This window comes from Bemisia tabaci, chromosome 8, assembly GCF_918797505.1.
Source record: "Bemisia tabaci chromosome 8, PGI_BMITA_v3".
Classification (NCBI taxonomy): domain Eukaryota; kingdom Metazoa; phylum Arthropoda; class Insecta; order Hemiptera; family Aleyrodidae; genus Bemisia; species Bemisia tabaci.
The window spans coordinates 43,852,040-43,875,778 of record NC_092800.1 but is presented as its reverse complement, the minus strand read 5'-3'; the positions used below and the strand labels follow the sequence as shown (position 1 = coordinate 43,875,778).

The following is a 23,739-nucleotide window of genomic DNA, read 5'->3' as shown; positions in this document are numbered from 1 at the left end:
GACTCAGCCTCAACCTGTCGATGGAGAAGGGAGCTCTTAAACGCTCGCGCGCTTGCTCGAAGGGCCTCGTTTCCGTCCAGTCCACCCATGCTCCGATTCGCGGATTTGTTCATTTTGGGGTGGATTGAGAATGAGACATTTTCATGCAATATATCCGTACCCTACGTTGAAATTGATAGACAAAGCTGTGGACAAAGAAGACAAAAGGGATACGAAGGGATCCTTTTGGTGGAAGCGGGTGGTTGCAATTGACAAAAGAGGTAGGTAATAGATTAAATAACGGGAACCCATAAGAGACCCTACAGCCACGCCATCATTTTGCTCCATAGTAATAGGAACCACCCATTTCAACCAATAGGATAGCTTCATATGTCTTCTTTGTCTAACGTTTTGTCTATCAATTTCAATAATCAGCCCGCAGTCCACCTACGCTGCGATTTGCGGGTGCTTTCATTTAAGGGTGGATTTTAGGGTGGAAGCGGGTAGTTGCAATGGACAGAGGATGGGCAGGGAATATCACTCGGAATTTTTGGGCACTACATATGGACGTATTTCTGTCAAACGGAACTATGTGCCCAGTCATGAGCCCTGAGACCCATACGAATGTATGCACAACAGGGCTCACGTAATGCACATAGTTCCACAGAAGTACAGAACGAACAGCTTGGCAGAAGTACGTCCATATATAGACTCCGGCAGAGTATTTTACTCCAAAATTTTGAACAGTGTATGTGACGCTTGATGCAAGTCGTAAAACTTCAAAAAATTGCGGATTTAATGGACCGCGTTAAGCAAAAAAGAACCAAGCCACATCAGCCATTTCCAAATTTTATCACGCAATTTAATTTTTTTACATAAAAATGGTTGAGCAGATTTTCGTGCAAACAGTGAATTTTCTGCGTAGTACGAAGCAAATTCTTTAACATTTTCGAAAGAATCCGCACACACGTTCTCTCGTAAAACATTTAATTGCCCGATTAGATTTGGCAATAGCTGATGTGACTTGGTTCCTTTCTGTTTAACGCGATCCCTTATGTAGTTGGGCCACCGAACAGTATTCTCGTAATAAGACTGGCTCTTCGGAAAAGAGTCAACGTAATCTATTGAAAATAGGAAAGGAAATTTGAAACACCGCAAAGATCACGCAATTTGAAACATTGCAGAATTTTCCCGGAGGCCAATTGAATGCAATTTTCAAACTTTTTAGTTGCAAGTAGAGTTGACTCCATAAATAGATCCGCCTTCTACTGCTCGCATAGGCAATCCCAGCTCCTGAGAGTTCGAATAATTGTATCGCATTCCCATTGGAACTTTTGAAGGCGCTCGCTCGACTCAAGCACGCAGGTGTTTTAGAATGCTTCACTGATAAAAATATTTGTGTTCTTGTGTTACTTTTGATTAATTTAGGAGGTGAGACACAAACCAACACAAAGTTTGTTCTAATTCTGGTACAGTTTACGGTGAATTTGGCGCAGAAAACATGAATTCCACAGGGAAAATGCATTCTTCCAATTGCGACGTTCGTATCCACCACGCGTTATATTTTATTTCTTCAAGAACTCATGACATTTCTTTTGAAATTGTCAACCAAAGGCTGGGGTTATTTTGTTATACTTCCCGTGTTAACCAAACTTTTGTAAAGAAATTTTTATCTGTGTACGAATTTGTCACGTCCGACCGAATTTCTTTCTGTGTACGAATTCGTAATGTCCGACCTAATTTTTCTCTGTGTACAAATTGGATTACATTTTGCAATTTGGAACTATAAATTCGAGCCCGGTTTAAAAACAACGTATGTGCTATTAGTTTCCCTATGCACATAAGTGTTTTTCCAGAAGAGTCAGAATTCATAGTTCCAAATTGCAAAATGCAGTCCAATTTGTCATGTCCGACCGCAGATGCGTGGTTTCACAGTTTGAGCCTAGATAAGCAAAAATAATTGGATTACATTTTGCAATACAGAACCACTATTTCTGGCCCATTTTAGAAACAACATACATGCCATTGGTTTCCCTATGCAAACACGTGCTTTTATGGGAGAGCCAGAGATAGTGGTTCCTTATTGCAAAATTTAATCCAATTTTAAAACAATCATTCAAAATGAATCGAGATTGCATTAATAAATAGTAACGAAAAATGAATCGGATTGATTCCCTAGACTTTACGACTCCTAAAAGAGAACACTTGGGGCGTTCCTCATCCCCTCGGCAGACGCGGAATTAATTCTACTCGTGCTCCGCAGCTTCGCTACAAGTCGTAAGTATAACCGGGGACGAAAATGATCCGTTGAAAATGCGCGACGCAAACTTTCCCATGAATATTTTTCCCCGGCGCAGCGCGCAGGGGCAGAGGCAGCCGAGATAAAAGTTGCGAGGGAGAGGAAAGTTGTCAACGTTATTATTATTCCTTCGTTTGTTGCGTTATCAAATGAATAACAATGGTCCTTGACGCTAAGTTCCCGGAGTAATCTCCAGTAATAAGCTCCTAATCTACTTGTCGGGGTTCGCACTACGCTGATTCGTTTCATTGTTCCTGCGCAGCGTCTTTGATTAGCCCGTCTCCCTCGGAACGCGGACAGCTGTCGCCTCGAAGCACAGTGAGAAACTGAAGAACTTTTGAAGTCATCCAAATGAAAAAAAAATGATCTCTTCAAATTAATTCATCGACATGAAAAATCGTTGAATAATGAGGTCTGCGGGCTGATAATTGAGAGCTAAGTCAAAAGGTCGCATCCCTCTTGAGCGAGACAATTTAGGGCGAGCCCAAAATCGTGGAACTTTGGGGCGAGAAAATTTGATGGTTGCCCTTGTTACGCGTAGAACTTTGGGGCGAGGGGTGATGGTGCTCAATTTGGTGCACTATGACAAAGCTAAAGACAAAGAAGACAAAAGGGATATGGAGAGATCCAATTGGTGGAAGTAGGTGATTGCAATGGACAAAGGAAGTAGGTAATAGACAAATTAACGGCAACCCTCGATAGCGACCCACTAGTTAGTCCATAATTTTCTTCCTTAGTCTGTAAGAACCACATATTTCAACCGATAGGATCGCTCTATACTCCTCATGTCTTCTTTGTCTATAGCTTTGTCCACCAATTTCAACAATCAGCCCGCAAATGTTGTTAAAAGCACAAACGAAGTGAGAGAGTTATGGATAGTGTGCGAAAAAGTGCGAAAGCGCAGGAGGATAGACTTGCTTACTTGAAGGCTGTTGGCTACCGGTATGCCGGTAAAAAAATCCGATGAATTTTACGCAATTTTTACTTCACGACGATCAGATTCAGCTAAGATAATAACTATCTTTTAATTTTAATTATACTTAAACATTATTTTGACCCTCCGCCGCGCTGATTTCTTTCCACATTAAGGCATATGCTTTGCCAATTTGGTGCATCACTTTTGAGTGAAATCTTTGTACCTATTTAAGTGGCAAGGAAAACATTTTATAAAATCTTGTAATGTCTAACGATGTTCTCTCATCATCTATTAAATTTAAATTGCAGCCTGAAAAAAAAAATGAAAAAACGACCGAAGTTTCAACTCCACGATTGTAACTTTTTTAGGCCGTCTAGTCCTCTTCAACCATACATTTAACTTTTTCCAGGGCACTATCTCCAATGGGTTGTCACTGCAAGCGAGGGGACATATTTGGACATATTTCTGCCAAACGGAACTATTTGCATTATGACGTGAGCCCTATTATGCAAACATTCTTATGGGTCTCGGGGCTCATGTCTCAATGCACATAGTTCTGTTCGGTAGAAATACGTCCATTTGAAGACCGAGGGATTTGAATCGCGTCGGCTTTAAATCAAGTTTTCCCTCTTAAGCCGAGCTACAGCACGTCAAACTTGTGAATTAATAAAGTGTTTGTCATCGAACTCAAAACTGGGACGGAGATTAAAATCCTGAGCACAGATGCTAACAGACAGATACGTAGAATTCCACAATACATATGCGCGATTGCAGTCGAGCCAGCGCGCCTTCAAAAATCCAAATGGGGATTCCATGCGACTATTCAAACTCTCAGGAGCTCAAGTTGCCTATGTGAGTAGATGAAGGCGGATCCGTTCATGGTGTCTCAAATCAACTTACAACTTGAAAGTTTGAAAAGTGCGTTTAATTGGCCTCTCGAAAAATAATGTAATTTTTAAAATGGTGTGATTCCGACTCACAGCCCGATTCAATTCTCATTTATGACTAGAACAACAATTACAATATGAAATTATGAAAACCAGCTATTGGCCAGAAGAGAAACACTTATTATATTCGACCATTTGCCCACAAAATAAGCTTACTACACCCAATTTGAACCTGATGTCAAGGGCTTATTAGACGAACGTTAAGAAAAAAAAAAAAATTAATTTAAATCTCGGTTCAACAAAGAAGAAGAGGCTTATATTTTTTTTTACGAGGTCAAATGAGGATTTTAAAATCGGAGTGGTGCACATATATTTTGACGAAACTGTGATGACAGTGTTAAATTTAGTTCTTCAATCACATCAAAACAAATTAAAATAAAATGATAAAAATTAAATTTTGGCGGTCTAGTGCGGAGGGAAAATCCACCTTGTAAATTTTTTTAAAATTTGAAACTAAGACTGAAAATAAAATGAATTCGCGTAAAAATCTTCACAAAGAATTTTATTCTTTGTGCCGCGTAGCCGCAGGGTGATCCAGAAATTCCATGCTGTGGACATGCCGGTTTAAGATATTGAAGAATTCTTTTCTATATACCACGAACCTCGAATTGAGCAATTAAAATTGCCTCAGTTACGGTTCGGTTTGATACCTTTAACTGGTTTTCGTCCCAAAATTTTCACAGGACACTCTTTCGGTCTTGTACATATCGATAACTCAATCTAGAGTTTTCATGGAGTGAGGTCCCTTATCTTGCTGATGTTCGCATAATCGTCATTTCCAGGACGAAAGGACGTTCTTCAATCCAACGTTACACAATTTTCGCTCGTATATTGTATTCTTTTATCTTTTCGGGAGCATGTTGTAGCATCTCTCACTGAAAATTTTACTAATTTTCTCTCTCAATACAAGTAAAATTGGCAAAATTTTGCACAAAATTTGCTCGGTCGTAAACTTGGAGAAAATGAGATTGTTTAAGTCAATTTCTCAACTGTGAGTTGAAGTTACGTTCCCTCATTTACAATTAGAAAAGAAAATAACCCAGACATTTGGTTAAATTTAGAAGGAAAGCTGTAAATGGCATAACCCATAGGTTTTTTTTTTTTTTTTTTTTTTTTTTTTTTTTTTTTTTTTTTTTTTTTTTTTTTTTTTTAATTGAGAGTTTAGTGGCTTCTATTCCTTTAGGAATCTACAGCCATCTATAGGCACTATTTATTGTCCGAAGACATCAGGGAGTTTGGTAGACATCCATGCTCGGGCTTACAAATTTTCACGGATTAAGGCCGAGCGAATTCTGCTTACCTTACAGATCCACTCGTCAGTTCCATGAAAATTTGTCGCCACCACCGAACCCATAGGTTAGTTCTGAGTTTTTCCACTTTACTCATTGTTACCTTTGATATTATGAACCAATTCAAACAAAATTACCTTAAACATTGGATTAAGAGAAACACGACGAAATAACCCGATGCAACAATGAATACAAGAAAAATACACTAAATAATTGGTATGACAAGGCTAAATGAAAAATAAACACAGCCAGGACGCTTCGGCCATGTTTGACCGGAACAAAAGCTAAAAGTTAAAATGGTGTATTTTTTGAAAACACACTAAATTCAAAGCAATAAAATGAGCATGTACCAACCGTGGTACGCGATTTGACCAGAAATGAGCGTAAATACTGACACGCGTGACACGGTCGGATGTACGAGGGGCGTTCAATAAGTAAGTATCCCCCCCCCCTCTAAAATCCATAAGAATGGACCAATTTTAAAAAACTTGGGCTCAAAATCTTCCTTAGGATATTTCGAGTTCAACAAAACAAACCGCAACAAAATCGGACCATTTGCGGCCGAACGCGAGCCGTTTGAACGCGCCGAGGTGCTCGACGCTCCCGCCGAATCTGCGAGGATTTGAAGTCCGCTACAGGAGAAGAGCTTCTCTGCCAAAGCCTCAGTCGTTCATGACTGACGAAAAATCAAAGAAATTTTTGTAGAATAAGGGGCTTACCTCACTTCTCCACATAACCAGCTCGATCCAAGCAAGTCTGATACTGAGACTAAGACTAAGAGAACAGCTTTTGGATGCCTCGTGCGTGGAAGTCTTTCAGCTGACCGCGGATGAAAGAGTGGACGGCTTGTTTGACCTCTTCCACTGATTCAAAATTAACTCCTCCAAGTTCAGATTTCAGGAACGGGAATAAATGGTGGTCTGGTTTGCCATTTATTATCGTATCTGAAATCTGAACTCGGAGGAGTTAATTTTGAATCAGTGGAAGAGGTCAAACAAGCCGTCCACTCTTTCATCCGCGGTCAGCTGAAAGACTTCCACGCACGAGGCATCCAAAAGCTGTTCTCTTAGTCTTAGTCTCAGTATCAGACTTGCTTGGATCGAGCTGGTTATGTGGAGAAGTGAGGTAAGCCCCTTATTCTACAAAAATTTCTTTGATTTTTCGTCAGTCATGAACGACTGAGGCATTGGCAGAGAAGCTCTTCTCCTGTAGCGGACTTCAAATCCTCGCAGATTTGGCGGGAGCGTCGAGCACCTCGGCGCGTTCAAACGGCTCGCGTTCGGCCGCAAATGGTCCGATTTTGTTGCGGTTTGTTTTGTTGAACTCGAAATATCCTAAGGAAGATTTTGAGCCCAAGTTTTTTAAAATTGGTCCATTCTTATGGATTTTAGAGGGGGGGGGGATACTTACTTATTGAACGCCCCTCGTACGTTCATTTTCTTGATTTAATTTTTAATTTTTAGCGCTATGTTCCAGATGAGAACGGACATATAATTTGCCTTAAACGTCCTAGCTATGTTTACTTTCCACTTAGCCTTGTCATGCTCATTTTTTAAAGTATTTTTTCAATAAGATCATTTGTGTTTCGTATTGACTGAAAATGACCCAATAACACATTTTTTTTTTTTTTTTATATATTTTCCTCTCACACCTCACACTGGAAAAAAGTAGCTTGGAATTAGAGTCCAGACTCTTAGAAACATGGACACGAAAAAATACTCTCGACTCGATCGGACTTTTTAATTGATTCGAAAGGAAATTCGCCGAAATCAAGGGTCTTGGCTCTCCGATTCAATGAAAAATCTGATTGAATCAAAAGTATTTTTTCTTGTCAATATTATTAAGAGTCTGGACTCTAGATCCAAGCGACTTTTTCTTAAGTGTATCTCTTTTTCAACCAATTAATATAATTTAATTTCTTACTAGGTATATTACTTTTCATTGCTTTGTTTTGTTAATTTTATGTGTTTTTATAAGTTGTACTTTGCTAATGGCGTTTGGCGAAATGCATCGGCGTGTTAGATTAATTCAATACAATTTTGTAATTTCATGCATATAGGCTAATTTTTTGTCAAGTCAAATATTTTTCTCAGCGCGGGATATGAAATTGAAAATTCGATTTACCTGGCAAAACTTGCTGGGGCAGCCACGTCCAGAGAATCCCAGAACAACGCACACTTCAAACACCTCAGATTTCAAAATATTCCGCGTCGAAAAATCCACGTCAGAATTCAACGCGTCACTCGCGTTCTCAACGCAGGATCAAGGCGCTTTTCCACAGCATCAAAAAGCATCAAAATCTTGAGCACTCCGGGACATTTAGCACTGTTAACCTTAGAATTTGCGCGCGGACCGAAAATTGCGACAGCGTGAAATTAAGCGCGGGCCCTTCAAGTTTCCGATTTGCTCATTTCGCGTTTCGGGAAGAGGCTTTACGAAAACTAAGCGACGCACTCGATAATTGGAAGACGGGCACCGCGGAGCGAAACAAACCGACGCTAATTTCCAAGAACTCGGTGCTTCCGACTATAAGCCGAGTTATGAGCGCGGAATTCGCAAAAATTAACAAGTTCTCGGCTTCCGGGAGGCTCTTCGCCCTCAAAGGGAAGGACGAGGGAAGTTAAATTGAGGAGGGCGGAATTTACGATTGTCGTTACATGTTCGAGACTCGATCATCACTCCATCCGGCGGTAATTGACGTTAATCTTGAGTGCACTGGAGACTCCGCTAATTGTGAGTTAACGAGATCATCTTAATGAGAGCGAATAAAATTCGCGTTGCTAACTCGACCCGAAGATCCGATTGGCTCGTCGGCCAAAGGTTGTTTGCTTTGAATATGGCACTTGATACGTTTCCGGTGGTTTTAATCCTCGGTGAAATACTGTTTTGTAAATCTCCTCAGACGATCTTTGACCTTAAGTTTTTCTGCAGAATTGAAGTCGCTCCGAAAGGCTGTTTTGCCTGTTGCCTGAGTAGTTTTTCCTGCGAGTGTTTATTAGTAGAGGCTGTCACGTTGACGGAAATTTAATGTTTTTTCCCGCTCTGGTGGACTGCAACTGTTTCGTCAATTTCCAGAGACGATGTTTGACCTGTTATTTTCCGAGCGAAAGTTTATTAGTTGCTGTTGCAGTAACAAGAACGCTCATAAATGTTTATGAACATCATCATTTATTAATCGTGCCTTTGACTTCTTGTAGGTCATACCAGAAGTGAATATTTCATGGGGAGGTTCAAGCTTGATTTCCAGGAATTCACCGTGGGATTTGATACAACTAATTCGATTGAGCTATTTTGAGAATCGAGGATCCGTGTGGCATTTGTGCTATCATTTTTAGTCCATTTGAACGCAGAACGAATATTTGTTCGACGCGAAATGAAACAAGTTCTGATGTATTTTATTTTGCTTTCAATAAAAGGTTAAAAGTTGAATTTACACAAGTTTTGGGTTGACCTTGGTCAGTAACTTGTTGCTTTCAAAACTGAGGTAAGTAGTGTATGCCGATGGCTGGAACAAAGAACATACGTTCTTGAGACTTCTGTGTCTAAAGCATAAAATCGTATTAGAAAAAAATTCAACACGTAGGACGATTTTTTTTCAAAAATCCTCGACACTTGCGATACAAAAATAATTTTTACTGTGACTCATCTGATACATAGTTTAAATTCGTAAGTCTGCTGGAATTGTAAGATATACGTGAAACGAAAAATGGGAAGCACAACAAAACGGTCTCTGGATTTTTATGCCCGTGAATGTTTTCAAATATGGCAAGCATTTTAGGTGTAACTAAGTGTTGAAACCAATATTCGAAAAAATCTAAAAAGAGCTTTGTACGGGCTTTCGCAGTGGCACGGATTATTTTCGAACCAATTTTTAAGAACCTTATTTAGAAATGAAGAAAACTTATGAAATATTTTAAGACTTTATCCTTCTATAACTGCACGCAACAGGCATGAACTAAAAGTAGGAAGCACGAAATGGTTTCTGGATTGCTATGCTCGTAAATATATCCAAAACCGGCACGCGTTTCACAAACATCACTGGTGGCAGAATCAGGTCTGTTGAAAATCCAGTAAACGTACCGTACACTTCGAGAGAGCGAAAATTCTTTCTGTCGGAGATTTTTTGAAAAGATAGGACTTTCAAGACATCCTCTCTTCAAGCACAACCGGTTTCCATGAAAATCCAAAAAAGCGCGTCACGGACTTGTACAGCAGTGTAAATTCTCCTCCACGCACTTCCAGAGAATTTTACGAAGAGATAGGAAAGATTTATCAAGAAATATACTGTATTCAAACACAACCGGTTTCAATAAAAATCCGATTCAGGCGCTTCACAGACTCCTATGGTAGCGAAACAATTTTCCGACTCAATTAAAGATAGTTGTACGAAGAAACAGATGAGAATTATGGACAATTTGAGAACATGCCCAATTCAATCACAACCGGTTTCCGTGAAAATCCAAAAATTGTGCGTTACGGATTCCTGGAGTGTTTTTTGTTCGCGAATGCGAAGTTCCGTCGAACCGGTTTGCGGCGCGACGCGGAAGTTGGGGTTGCGAAGTCGCGTCCTGGCGGAGCGCGCGGGTGCGACAGGCTCGTGGGAGGAAAGACGCGGGACTGGCGTCGGGGGACGGCGAACCCGGCGACGGAGGCGATGCTGCGAGTGCCCGGCGCATGACGGCGCCAAGACGCGGCCCGCGCGCACCTCCAGCAATCCAGCATCAAACCCGCCGAATTAAACAGTCCCGTCTCGAGAGCCGCATCGCAACGGCCGCCTGTCCCGGCTCCATTTCACAAGCTCCGCTCTGCTAAGGAGTACAAGGAGTTAAAGGAGTACCCGAAGGAACTAGATGAGAAAAACACTTACTATTAAAATTAAATCAACCCAAAAACACAAAAGTCAACCAAAAAGGAAAACCAAAACTAATAGAAAACACAAAATGTGAAGAACAAGAAAAAACATAGGGAACCAAACCTAAAATGTTGATAAGCAATATAAATAAAAATAAAGAGATAAATATAAAAACTCTAACTTTTATTTTGTTATAATAATGAAAGTTGATAAATTCAGTCGTTAAAAATCATAATAGAAAAATATATAGGCGAGGATGGAGGCTAGGCTAGGATAGGCGAGGCTAGGGTGGAGCGAAAAACACAAATTTCCGAAATCGCTTGACGGCTATATCAGAAAAGTTGCAAGTGAAGAGCAAGAAAAAACATAGGGAACCAAACCTAAAATGTTAATAAACATTATAAATAAAAATAAAGAGATAAATATAAAAACTCTAACTTTTATTTTGTTATAATAATGAAAGTTGATAAATTCAGTCGTTAAAAATCATAATGGAAAAATATATGTATAGTCGAGGATGGAGGCTAGGCTAGGATAGGCGAGGCTAGGGTGGAGCGAAAAACACAAATTTCCGAAATCGCTTGACGGCTATATCAGAAAAGTTGCCTCTCGTAATATAAACGGACCCGTATTTTTTCTCCTTCCGAAATTCTGACTCCCTCCGTTGGCACGGTCCACCCGAACGGAGAAAAAAACTTCGTGCATGCGACTCGAAATTGAGGTCATATGGATCTCTGAAGTTTTCTGACCACGCATTCGAAAACTTAAGGTCGAGCTGCCGAAGTTCGGGTCAGACATCGAGGCACTTCGGTATGTACCGGAGTACTTCAGGTGTGTGACCCGAACCCTTCGGTATATATCGAAATGCTTCAGATGTCTGACCCGAACTTCGGCAGCTCGACCTCAAGTTCTTAGATACGTGATCCGAAAACTTCAGAGATCCATATGACCTCAACTTCGGATCCCACGCACGAAGTTTTTTTCTCCGTGTAAAGTTTTGAACCTTACGAAAAAATCACGGTTTTTCCCCTGGCAAACGGGCCAGCGCCGTTTGATTTCAACTGAACGTCTTGAAACTGTCGTATCCCCATGATTATGATACGTCAATATCATTTATGTTCATCTTGTGACCTGTACCTAGCCTAATTTACCATGGCTAATGTATAGCAATAAACTAAATTTGGATTTGAATTTATGACCATTACACAGAAAAAAATGGATGGTGCTGACGACAGAACCTTTTGTTCATACGGCTCCCACAGTTTCTTTGTTACACTTACAGAACTTTTCTGTTGTGAGAACAGAACTTCTGTCGTGGGAACAGAGTACTCTGTTCCCACGACAGAAAGTTCTGTAAGTGTAACAAAAAAACTGTGGGAGCCGTATGAACAAAAGGTTCTGTCGCCAGCACCATCCATTTTTTTCTGTGTACAATGTTGCCGAATACGATTTCGAAAAAAAGTGTTTTTCGCTCCACCCTATGGCCCGCTCTTGAGTGAGCTGAACACGAGGATACCCTTGGTTTATCAATTGAACAATTATTGGAGGAGATATGACAAAATAACCTAATCTGCTGAAATACACGTGTTTAAATGGGAAATGCCGCCAGATGACTTCACTAAGTGGCGCATTTTCTCACTTTTAAATATATTTTTGTACTATTTTCTATTGCAGAAAAAAATTATAAAAAATATTGTGAAATCAGCTCCTTAGGCACTTTCAGATATAGCAATAAAAAATGTGCGTGCAAATTCTGCATTTCAGGCACCTGCGAATTCTCCATTCATTGGTTTCTTTTGTTTTCCTCCCCTATGACTGACGGCGGGTGGCGTGGGCGGAGGAGGGAGGGGGCGGGTGCGGTCGGGGGGCGAAAAGTGAAGGCGACGGGGGACGCACCGGGCGAGCGAGGAGTTGGCCGGCGCGGCGCGGGCTCATATTTTCTGCTTCATTATCCCGCTCATCGAACGTTTAATAAATCTCCGACGAGAAAAGACTCCCGACTCCGCCGAGGCAAACGAGATAATAGTCTCTCATTACCGCCCCCGCCGCACAGGCTCTCGCCGCCACCGACTTCCACCTAAAGCCAAATAGAGGACCTTCGTAGGGCTCATAAGGATAGGGATGGTGAGATACCTTGAAAGTTCAATCGGGAGTAAACGATATTTTTCCGTAGTCGTATGGGCGGATCCAGACACTTCGAATGGGAGGGGGGGAAGGTATGGATTGTTGAAATTGATAGACAAAGCTATAGACAAAGAAGACGAAAAGGATATGGAAGTATGTTATCTGCTGTGCTAGGGAAAAACGCCGTATGAACTTTCAGGCGTTGTCAAATTTCCTTTGATAAAAACCGAATTTCCTCGTAAACTTATGATTAGTTTCCTTCAAATTTATCAGATAATTTTCTTCGCAATTTCCCATAAAGTTCCTGAAAATTTCAAGGAAAAATATTCTTAACTTTTCTTAAAAATAAACATTTTACCGAAGGGAATTTGGCAATTTTCGAATGCTCATACGGCGTTCTTCCTCATAGCACGGCAGTATTGGTGGAAGCGAGTGGTTGCAATGGACCAAGGAGGTAGGTGATAGACCAACACACGGCAACCCACGAGGGACCCAATAGTAAACCTACCATTTTCCCCGTTAGTCTATGAGAACCACCAACCAATCAATTGGATTTTCAACCAATAGGATCGCTCCACGCTCCCTATATCTTCCTTGTCTATCGCTTTGTCTATAAATTTCAACAATCAGCCCGCTCATGATTGAAACGGGTGTTTGCTACGAACCAATGGGGGAAATGGTGGACTCAACGCCCGGATACAAATATTTGTGCCTAATGGGTGCCCGTGCTGCATATCAAAAAATTGAAGGCGCCGGTTCTCTGAACAGCAACTACGCTTGGATTCGATTATTCATGCTCGATGAATACTCGTGTTGCATGTCCAGAAATTGAAGGCAGTGAGCATTTTCTAGTGACAAGAACGCCCAAATGCGACCATTCAAATCCCTGTTCAATCTTCGGCCATCGGATTGTCTACCAACCTTAACAATCATCCCGATGGATTGCTCCATTTTCCCTTTGTTTCCTTAGTCCATAGCATTGTCTTATACTGCCATGTAAAGGAAAAACGCCGTATGAACCTTCAGGCGTTGCCAAATTTCCTTCAAGAAAAACCGAATTTACTGAGAAAATTGTGAATATTTTTCCTCGGATTTTTAAGGCAATTCTGTTCACCATTTGGACGCATTTCTGTCAAGCGGAACTATGTGCATTACGACGTGAGCCCTGTTATGCATGTGTTCTCATGGGTGTCAGGGCTCATGTCTTAATGCAAATAGTTCCGTTTGCCAGAAGTACGTCCATTTAATCTAAAATATTTGAAAATGTCAAGGAAAAATATGCATGACTTTCCTCAAAATTACATCTCTTGAATGTTCTTGCGGCGTTTTTCCTTAGCACGGCAGTATGTCTATCAATTTCAACGATAGCCCGAAAACCCTCTCGCTAAGTCCTCTAGATCCAAAGACGACCCCATGGTGCGGCGAGAGGCAACAGTGCACCGATACACCGATAAATATCAAATTTAATTACACCTGCTCTTATGATCACCGCGGTCTCCACCCTCGGAAGCACGAGTGCGCGAAAATTGATGCAGATACGGGGAAAGAAAGCTGGGGTGGGGGAGGGGGGAGAAATTAAAAAATGGCAGAATAGACGGAGGATATAACAAAAGAGACGGTCGAAATGGGAGGAGAGGAAGGGGGAACAGTGTTGCAAGATATTGATAATCGACACGCTGACCGTTTTTCTAAAGGTAAATTGGACCGATATACTGTCGTGCTGAGGAAGAACGCCGTATGAACATTCGAGAGTTGCCAAATTTCCTTCGATAAAACGTTTATTTATGAGGAAAGTTATGAATGTATTCCTTGGACATTTTTAGGAACTTTAGGTGAAATTGCGAACAAAATTACCTATAAAAAGGGAAGGGAAATATTCATAAGTTTACCACGAAATTTGTGATTTATCAAAGGAAATTTGGCGACGCCTGAAGGTTCATACGGCGTTTTTTTCTTAGCACGGCAGTATACGATGACTTTCAACAGGTCGATTTTTTGTTTTGTAGCGACAAAAGAAAACCCTCCCTTCGGATTCGTGTTCTTCCGATAATTGGACCGCGAGACTGGGTGAGGTTCAAAGCACCGCAGCACAACCAGGGTGGCATGAAACGTGAGGAAGAAATGAGAGATTGGAAATTTCAGTGAGATATTTCATGAAATTTTACGAGGCTGTGAAATATTTCGTGTTTTTCAGGGGCTAGAGTATGATGGAACCCGCACTCAAACACTCAAAAAAGAAGAAAGTCACAATATTTACATTTTGCGAGACATGAAAAGGAATCCGTATTTTTCAATGTCGTTCATAAATTTCTGAATTTCATGAGATATTTCAAGTGGAATTTCAAAATTTTATTCTTCATGAAATGCTGCCACCCACCGATGGTTAAAGTGCGAAACCACGTGTCTCTATTGCGGCGTTTCAAAAGCTCTGCTCCTATTTCCTTTTTTTTTCAGAGAAACAAGTTAACCGTATAGCTTGAAATTTTTTCAGAATAATTTGCTAGTGGAGAAGAAGAATCAAGGGAGCTTTTTGATGAATTACGATGACTAGTTTTCCAGGAATCCATGAATTGTGACAGGAAATGTGCAACGCCGCAATTGGAGATACGCGGCTCCGCACTTAGGCCATCGATCGACGTACTTCCTTGTTGAAAATTCGTGCATTCTTTTTAACACGTGAGCGTGAACCATGAACATATTTATATTCAGAATGAATCTCTATTTGTATACAAAAGGGACTTCGAAAAACAAACCTTGGTTCATCAAATTAATCTGGTGCGTACGTAAAAGATCTGCTGTAGATTATCCACTCAGTAATTGAGACATTTCTGAGATGGACCCTGTAAAGCGCCTTCAAATAAATGGGTATGCGTGCTGCTGCAACGATCAAGTCTCTAAAGTCGTATCACTCAGAAATGAAGGCGTCCACGCGGGCAAGACCGCAATCGAGAGAACAAATAAATAGACTGATTCCTCCATTTGAAAAACCGTCAATACGCAAAGGGGCCTTTGCACGCACGAAGACAAACTAGGGGGAGCGATAATCATCGTGCGAGGTCAAAAAATTGAGATTTTTCAACCAAAAATTCGCTCAAGCGTCTTGTGTAGACTACTTAATTGCAGGCGAATAAGATCATGTTTGTACCCAAAGAGGGTGAAGAGGAACATTATAATCCAGAAATTGCATACCCTCTGAACAAAGGGGATTAGGAATTTAAATAGCTATATTCTTAAAACTGTACTTTTTGAACCAGAAATGTTAAAGCGTTTGGTTTGAAGTTTCTCGGCTTTTAATTTTTTTAAATGGTTTTAAAATATCCCTCTATGCTCCAATGTCAATTTTTAGTTTTCGTAACCTGGGTCCTTTTTTCCATGGCCCCGTGGGTGGTGACGTCACCCAGGATCGTGAACAGAAAAAGGAACCCACGTGCAGGGAAGCAAAAGCAAGGGAAAAGCTCTGCCGTGCGAAGGGAAAACGCAGTATAAACCCTCAGGCGTTGCCAAATTTCCTTTGATAAAACGCGAATTACCTGGTAAATTTATGAATATTTTCCTCCCGATTTTTCAGATGATTAAGTTCGCAATTTTTCCTGAAGATTCTGAAAATTTAAAGGAAAAATATCCATAACTTTCCGAAAAAAAAATAAACATTTTATCGACGGTAATTTGGCAACTTTCGAATGTTCATACTGCGTTTATCTTTAGCATGGCAGAGCTCTGTTTAGATGAATCCGGGGATTCCATTTCAACTTGGACGGATTTCAGCGCAATCAGCCTAACAGCATTTCACGTCACCCAATTTCTTCTAATGTTTTATTTTTGTTACGGAGGACGAAACAACTCAGTTTCTTTGATCTCTCTGTTAATTTACCCACCATCATGAGGAATGCACGCACAAAATTTCAAGTTTCAGAAAAATACTCAATGAGTTTTTGAAAGATTGTTTCCCCGGTGTAAAGAATAATTTAACCAATAGCACTGGTCTGCTCTGCTCTTATAAAATCATCGAGTCAAAAATTTGGAAACACCGCCGAAGATATACTCGACCCTGAAATTTCACCGTCGATACATAACTAAAGTGAAGTTCACCGAGCGTGTTCCATCTTCTACAAAACCTTACTCAAGTTTTTGTACAGTCATTACAGATGAAGTGTATAATAGTCAAATAAGTTGAGTGATGTTTCCAAGAATAATTATATATATTTAGGGTAATTCATGTCTAAAAAGCTTAAACTGCGTATACTGTGTGAAGCAAGAGTACACTGAAAAAAAAGATTGGTAGAATTTACCACTCTTTCGCGCTGCGTATTTTACGCAGCGTGAAGGAATGGTAAATTCTACGAATCTTCAAGTCGATTCTGCCAGAGGAATGGTTACCAGCACCATAGTATTGTTTACCTTTTCTCTAGCAAAATTGACTCTGAATTAACGCTGTGAGAAATACAGCGTGAAGGAACGGTGAATTGTACCAATATTTTTTTCAGTGTACTCAGTACTCACATCATGGTAACTGAAATTTATTTTTGCCAGCGAAATGTTCGCTATTTGCACTTTTGCAAATTGAAGTCATGAGCCTGTGTATTATTTCGTATCTTGGCTCATCGAATACCCATGAACTTTCCCGAGATCATGTGGCAACGGCAGAGGTAGAAAATTGGGATAAAAATCAAGCGTCTCGGGTGGAAAAACAAGGAAATGAAATCGTGCGCAGTGTATTAAAAGTTTGTATCGGTACGCTAGAGGGTGTTTAATAGATCCTATCTCAAACTAAACGCTCAGTGGGGCATTTCTCATTACTTTAGACCCTCGAGTTCTCTTTGTGATCCTGAGTGCTTCTAACGTGTCAAAGTTCCGTTGATAACTTTACCGGAAAATCCTCTGAAATTTCAGCATCGAGCGGTAAAATCGTTTGTCCGAAGGTCTCGGTAGATGATCAACTTCCGAACCGATTCCGATCAAAGTATACCATCTGATGACTGTTCTCCAACGATTCTCCAATTCTCCTAACAACAGAATTGCGATTTCGAAATTCGAGAAAAATGACGAGGGGCTGAAAAATGGAACTAATCGATGTGATACATCACAAGTCGTTCTGACACAAAATATGGCGGCCCTCGAATCACCTAAACGCGACTTGGTACGTATCTGTAAAAACCGGTCCGCCTCATCCTAGAGTCCCTTTATACTGATAGTTAAGACAACACCCCCTCATGGAGTCACAAACGGGATTAAAGATTACACAAATTTGACGTTTTTCGTAATCTTTGATCGGCTCATTCTCAAATTCCTTTCTCTGTTCCTTCTCTCATTCCGTTTATTCTTTTCCGAACCCGTGATTCCCCGGTCCATTCCAGTTTATAATCTTTGTAATTGGTGAAAATGTAATCTTTATTCCCGTTTGAGACACTGTGAAGGCCTAAAATACGGAGACCATTCAGAAATGGATTCACATTGTCTTGACTCTCAGTATGAAGGAACTCTACCTCCTCCTCGGTCCCTGGGATCAAAAGCGTCTCCCGAAAGCCCATCGTGCGGCGGGGGCCAGCGCGCTCTGGTCGTTAGTGAAATATTAGCGCGATGGAAAACACTAAACACTCTAGGTGTTATTCTTGCCGTTTCTGCTCCATTAGGTCTATGCGCGGCGATGCCCACGACCGAAAGACGGGGGTTAGTTAGCGGACCGACCCCCAGCGCACTCCCTCCCCCACACCCCCACACCCCCCACTCCGCACTCCACCGCCGCGCCGCGTCTTAATGGCTGCTTTATTTCACCCTGGTCGAGTATAACTCTCGCGTATATTACGAGAGCATGCGAAGGCTTTTATGCAGGCACCGTATCTCTAATTAAGTCGGGACCTTTCGATAGACATGCCCATGCTACTCCGCGGTGTTTGGAGAGGGTTGCGACACGCGGACGAACCCGCAGCTTATTGTTGTGGACGGGTATGGACAGTATGGATTTGATCGAAAAGTAAAAATGTAAATCGAGTGATAACGGCTCAATAGACACCAATATAGAGAATTTGCAGGTGCCTGAAATTTGATGAATTTCGTGTTTAAGTGGAAACTACTGAGTAAACTGAACACTTGCATGGGTACCCTTGGTTCATGAATTGAACGATTATTGGAGAAGATATGATAAAATGATCTAATCTACTAAAATACGTTCGTTTAAATGTGAAATGCCGTCAGATGACATCGCTAGGCGGTGCATTTTCTCACTTTTAAATTTATTTTTGTACTATTTTCCATATCCGAAAAAAATTATAAAAAATACCGTGAAATCAGCTCTTTGAGCACTTTCAAATGAAGCAATAAAAAATTTGCATGACAATCCTTCACTCAAACAACAAAGGTCGATCAATTTATTGAGCTGTCGATCTATGCACGGTTTTGTAATCAATTCACAGAGTTTTCGATTGAGTCATGCGGAGTTTCCGATCGATTCACGGGTTTGTCGATTGTTTCACGACTTTGTCGATCGATTCACGGGTTTTGTCGATCGCTTTACAGGCTTGTCGATCGAATGGCGGGTTTGTCTAGCAATGCCCCTACTGAAGTATTAACTTTTGAGGAGAGTTGGACCGAGTTTTTCAGAAAGGAACCAACCCATATTTTCGAGAAAATTGAGTTAAGATTGTGTTTGAGTTCTTCTTGTTGGATATTTTCTCCTGCCAAAAACTCGAAGTCGAAAAAAAATATAAGTTTTTGAAAAGAGGGGTTAAAATTTACATTCTACATTGATTCTAATGGAGTAATAATACTTCAAACCTCTTTTTTCTCAGTTTCAATTTGATGCGGGTTGGTTCCTCTCTGATAAAATCGGTCCAGTTGAAAGTATATGGACGTGTTTCTGCCAAACAAAACTAAGTGCATTAAGACATGAGTTCTGAGACTCATATAATACATGCATAACAGGGCACATGTCTTAATGCACATAGTTCCGTTTGGCAGAAATACATCCATATTTCCTTGACATTTTAAGATGCGTCAGATTAAACTGGAGATTGAGGTGATTCGATGGACGCTATATTTTGTGTCAGAACGGCATGCAATATATCGCATCAACTGGTTCGATTTTTTCAGCTATTCGTCTTTTTTCTCAAATTTTGAGATCTCATTTCTGTTGTCAGGAGACTAAAGCATTCACTAATTACCAATTTTTACAAACAAATTCAACGTAATGAAAGCGTGGTTTCTTTAGAGAGAAAACATCGCATTCAATTCTGATATCGAAACTGCACTAATGAGATATTTTCCCTCTAAAAAAACCACAGATTTATTACGTTGAATTCCTTTGTTAGAATTGGTAAGTGAGTGCTTTAGTCTCCTGACAACAGAATTGCGATCTCAAAATTGAAGAAAAATGACGAGTAGCTGAAAAAATGGAACCAATAGATGCGATATATCGCATGCCGTTCTGACACAAAATATGGCGTCCATCGAATTACCTAATTCGCTTAAAAATTGGAATCATAATGACATTCACAGATTTCCTGGGAAATTCGTATTTTATCTACGGAAATGTGTCAACGCCTAAAGGCTCATACGGTGTTCTTCCTATGCACGGGAGCACAGAGGACCACACGGCGCTCGCGGGGTGTTTGAAGTGTCACCTGTGCGTCAAATTAACACGCGGGCTAATGGAAGTTTGATGCAGGGGTGTCGTTCCCGAAGACGGAGACACACCTAGGATTACTGCCCTACTATAAGGAAAAACACCGTATAAGCCTACAGCCGTTGCCAAACCCCTTTTCGACAAATCTTGAATTTTGGGAGAAAATTTGAGAGTATTTTTCTTCCAATTTTTCAGACAATTTCGTTCATAATTTGATCTGGTCCGTCTGAAAAATTCAATACGAAATATTCATCCCTTTTCTCAAAAATAAGTTTTATCAGAGAGGAAATTTGGCAAACTTTGAATGCGCGCGCGGCGTTTATCTGTAACACTGCAGATTAGTGACCCGCCGCCGACGGCCGAGTAATGACTGTAATTGGAAGGGACGACCCCGGGTGGGTCTCTCCTCGCGGGAGAAGCGTCCAAACAAATGGAGCCATGATGACGATTCCGGATTTTAATGACGTCACGTACTTACCTGCGGGAGGATCCAACCACGCACAACGCAGTACTGCCGTGCTTAAGGGAGAACGCCGCATAAGCCATCACACGTTGCCATATTTCCTTCAAGAAAACCCGAATTCAATGAGAAAATTGTGAATATCTTTCCTTAAATTTTTCAGATAATTTTGTTCGCGATTTAATCTAAAATAACTGAAAATTTCGAGGAAAAATATGCATAACTTTCCTCAAAAATACATGTTTTATTCGGGGAAATTTGGCAACTCTCGAATGTTTATACGGCGTTCTTCCTTAGCACGGCAGAGTAGGAACCGCGACAGTGGAGATATTGCCTATCCTCCTCTTTCAACCACTTATTCTGAGACTCGTTACATCATGATCGTCCCTTAGCCGTAGTCTGACAGGCTCGGATCGCAGGACCTCTAACATTCGTCATCTTCCCAACGTATGGGAGGGCTATTCCATTTCTACGTCAGCCTCAAAACACATGGAGTCGTATCAGTGGCGTGGCGTGCTTTGCGATATATCGATTGATCTGCCATTTGAACCTTTGGAGAGGGAGGATCGATAAATAGGGTGTCCTCAATGAGCACCTTATCGATCGATTCTTTTCTTCAGTTTCAAATGGGGAAATATCGATAATCGATATTTCACGCCTCGCCACCGAGTCATATAGACAAGCAGGATCTACTCAAAAAGGAGTTGCGCCCTTAAGAGCGACGATTTGCAGATGAAGTTGCATTTAAAATTTGAAGAAGGAAGAGAAGATGATAAAGAGGAGAATTTAGGTATAGATTTATTAAACAGATTTACTTGGGCTGACAACGATAGGATACCAACTGCAAGTCTAGGTCCGCCTTCAATTCAATGTTTATGCAATCTTAGCTACGCAAGAGTTAAAATAGTCGTATCGCGTCTTTGGGTATACTAATTGGATTGCATTTTGCAGTAAGGAACCAAGAGCATTTCAATGTTGCGAAGATTGTGCAACCTTTTTTCCTTGCAAATATAAACCGATCGTCTAAACAAGTTATATCTTTACTCTCGACAAACTATGAATTCAAGATGAAAATCACCATTACAAATTTAATTTTTTCCATGATTTCAGTAATTTTATGCGAAGAATGTAAGTTCCACAATCCTAGCAACATTGGAATGCTCTCGGTTCCTTTTTGCAAAATGCAATCCAATTGTGACCTGAGCCTCTCCTGGAGACTGATTTTTTTGAGTTTACTTGTGAGGGATATATTTTTCGGTTTGATCACATCGTGATCGTTGACACCATGCTTGGGGCCAATTTTGACCTTTTACTGCGTGAGCATGACGTCAACACTCATTGGGCCCACGATTAGATTTTTGCTTTGTTGACACGATGCAACGTTGCCGTTTTTTCCTAGTTGAGACCTTACCCAGTGGCGGATGTAGATTTTAGTACGAGGAATTTGGCAAGGCGCGAGAATGGCGTTTTTCCTCTGCACGGCGGAGCTCGCGTGGGTGGCTCGCTCTGATAGACACGTCTTTTGCATTTTCTTCCGACTCCCATCAGCGGTTACACCCTCAGAATCTGGAAGAAAACAAATCCCTCGAATGCTCACTTTAGAGGGGAGCCTATCTCACAAAAAACTCAGCGTTGCCGCAGAGGAGCCTCCTTAATGTAAACATATCGTCACCTTCCAGGCAAAGTATCACAAGCGCCATGCGACGTTTACAAATTTCCGCCGCCATTTTATTTCTTTACTGAGAAATTGTTGGTTGAATCTGTTTGGAAATTTCACTAAATTATATCGGGAGCACAAAGAAAATTCAGTGAAATTTTCGGACAGCCTCGTTGAACAATTTCTCTGTAAAAAAATGAAATGGCGGCGGAAATGTTTAAACGTCGCATGGCGCTTGTGATACTTTGCCTGGAAGGTGACGATATAGTGAGGTTGCTGCTAGGCCAAAGTCGACCAGCGGGCCGATTGTTGAAATTGATAGACAAAGCTATAGTCAAAGAAGACATAGGGTATGGAGGTATCCTATTGGCTATAGTCAAAGAGACATAGGGAGTATGGAGCTATCCTATTGGTTGAAATGGGTGGCTCCTATAGATTAAGGGAGAAAATGATCGACTGACTATCGGGTCCCTCACTCCCTCGTGGGTTGCCGTTAGTAAGTCTATTACCTACCATCTATGTCCATTACAACCACCGGTTTCCACCAATAAGATCCTGTTGTATCTTTTTTGTCTTCTTTGTCTATAGCTTTTACTATCAATTTCAATAATCGGCCCGCAGTACTCTGAGCATCAGTTACCAGTCCACCGGTCAGTACCAAACGGTCGCTGATAAACGCAAAAGACTTTATCACTTAAAAATTGTTGAAAAATCCTTGAAAATACTATCGACGATGGTTCATTTGTTTCAAAGTCCGGAAGTATTTTTTAAAAAATTTACAAGAAAGTGATCTCTTAAACTACTGTTGACTTTGTTACTTAGAGTGTTGCCTCACTCGCCTACATTGCTTGGATCGTTCATGTGGAGCCTCCCTTCTCGCTCTTTTTCTTGAAAAAAAAAAAATAATTATCAATGTATGAAACATTAAAATTTGGCATCACGGTATCTGAGAGGAACACAGGAAGCTTTCAACCGCGAGCGTGGAAATCGACGCGTCAAAACGTCAAATGAGCGGCGCGCGTCACGAATCTATCCACCGCTCACCACACCACATCGCATCGCACCGAAACATCACCAAACATCACCCCCTTCGCCTTCCCCGATTACCTCCATTTCACCGACAAGAGTAGCGATTTTTCCGCTGAGCACAGTTTCCCCGTGCGCGGAAATCCGCGAGGGAAATCCACGAGAGCGTCGGAAAATTTTTCAAATCAATCAGGTTTTAATTTTTTTTATTAATCTTATTTTCCACAAAAATTTTAAAAAACCTCGCGGAAAAAATAGAGTCCCTTTATACTGAGAATTAAGACAAGACCCCCTCGTGGAGTCACAAACTGGAATATAGATTACACAAATTGAACGTTTTCCGTAATCTTTGATCGGCTCATTCTCAAATTCCTTTCTCCGTTCCTTCTCTCATTCCGTTTTTTCCTTGTTGAACCCGTAATTCCTCGGTCCATTCCAGATTATAATCTTTGCAATTGGTGAAAATGTAATCTTTATTCCCGTTTGTGACACTGTGGAGGCCTAAAATACGGTAACCAATCAGAAATGGATTCACATTGTCTTGACTCTCAGTATAAAGGGACCCTAGGAGA

At 40.9% G+C, this 23,739-nt stretch overlaps 1 protein-coding gene across 1 annotated transcript in view; it reads right to left on the bottom strand.

Moving 5' to 3' along the window:
• side-IV (sidestep IV) overlaps positions 1-10,043 on the bottom strand; it is a 648,417-nt gene extending 638,374 nt beyond the window's left edge. Inside the window, exon 1 of the mRNA XM_072303132.1 lies at positions 7,555-10,043. The gene's annotated coding sequence lies outside the window, so the exon portion shown is untranslated. The remainder of the gene's footprint in view (positions 1-7,554) is intronic.
• Between the last annotated feature and the right edge of the window lie 13,696 nt (positions 10,044-23,739).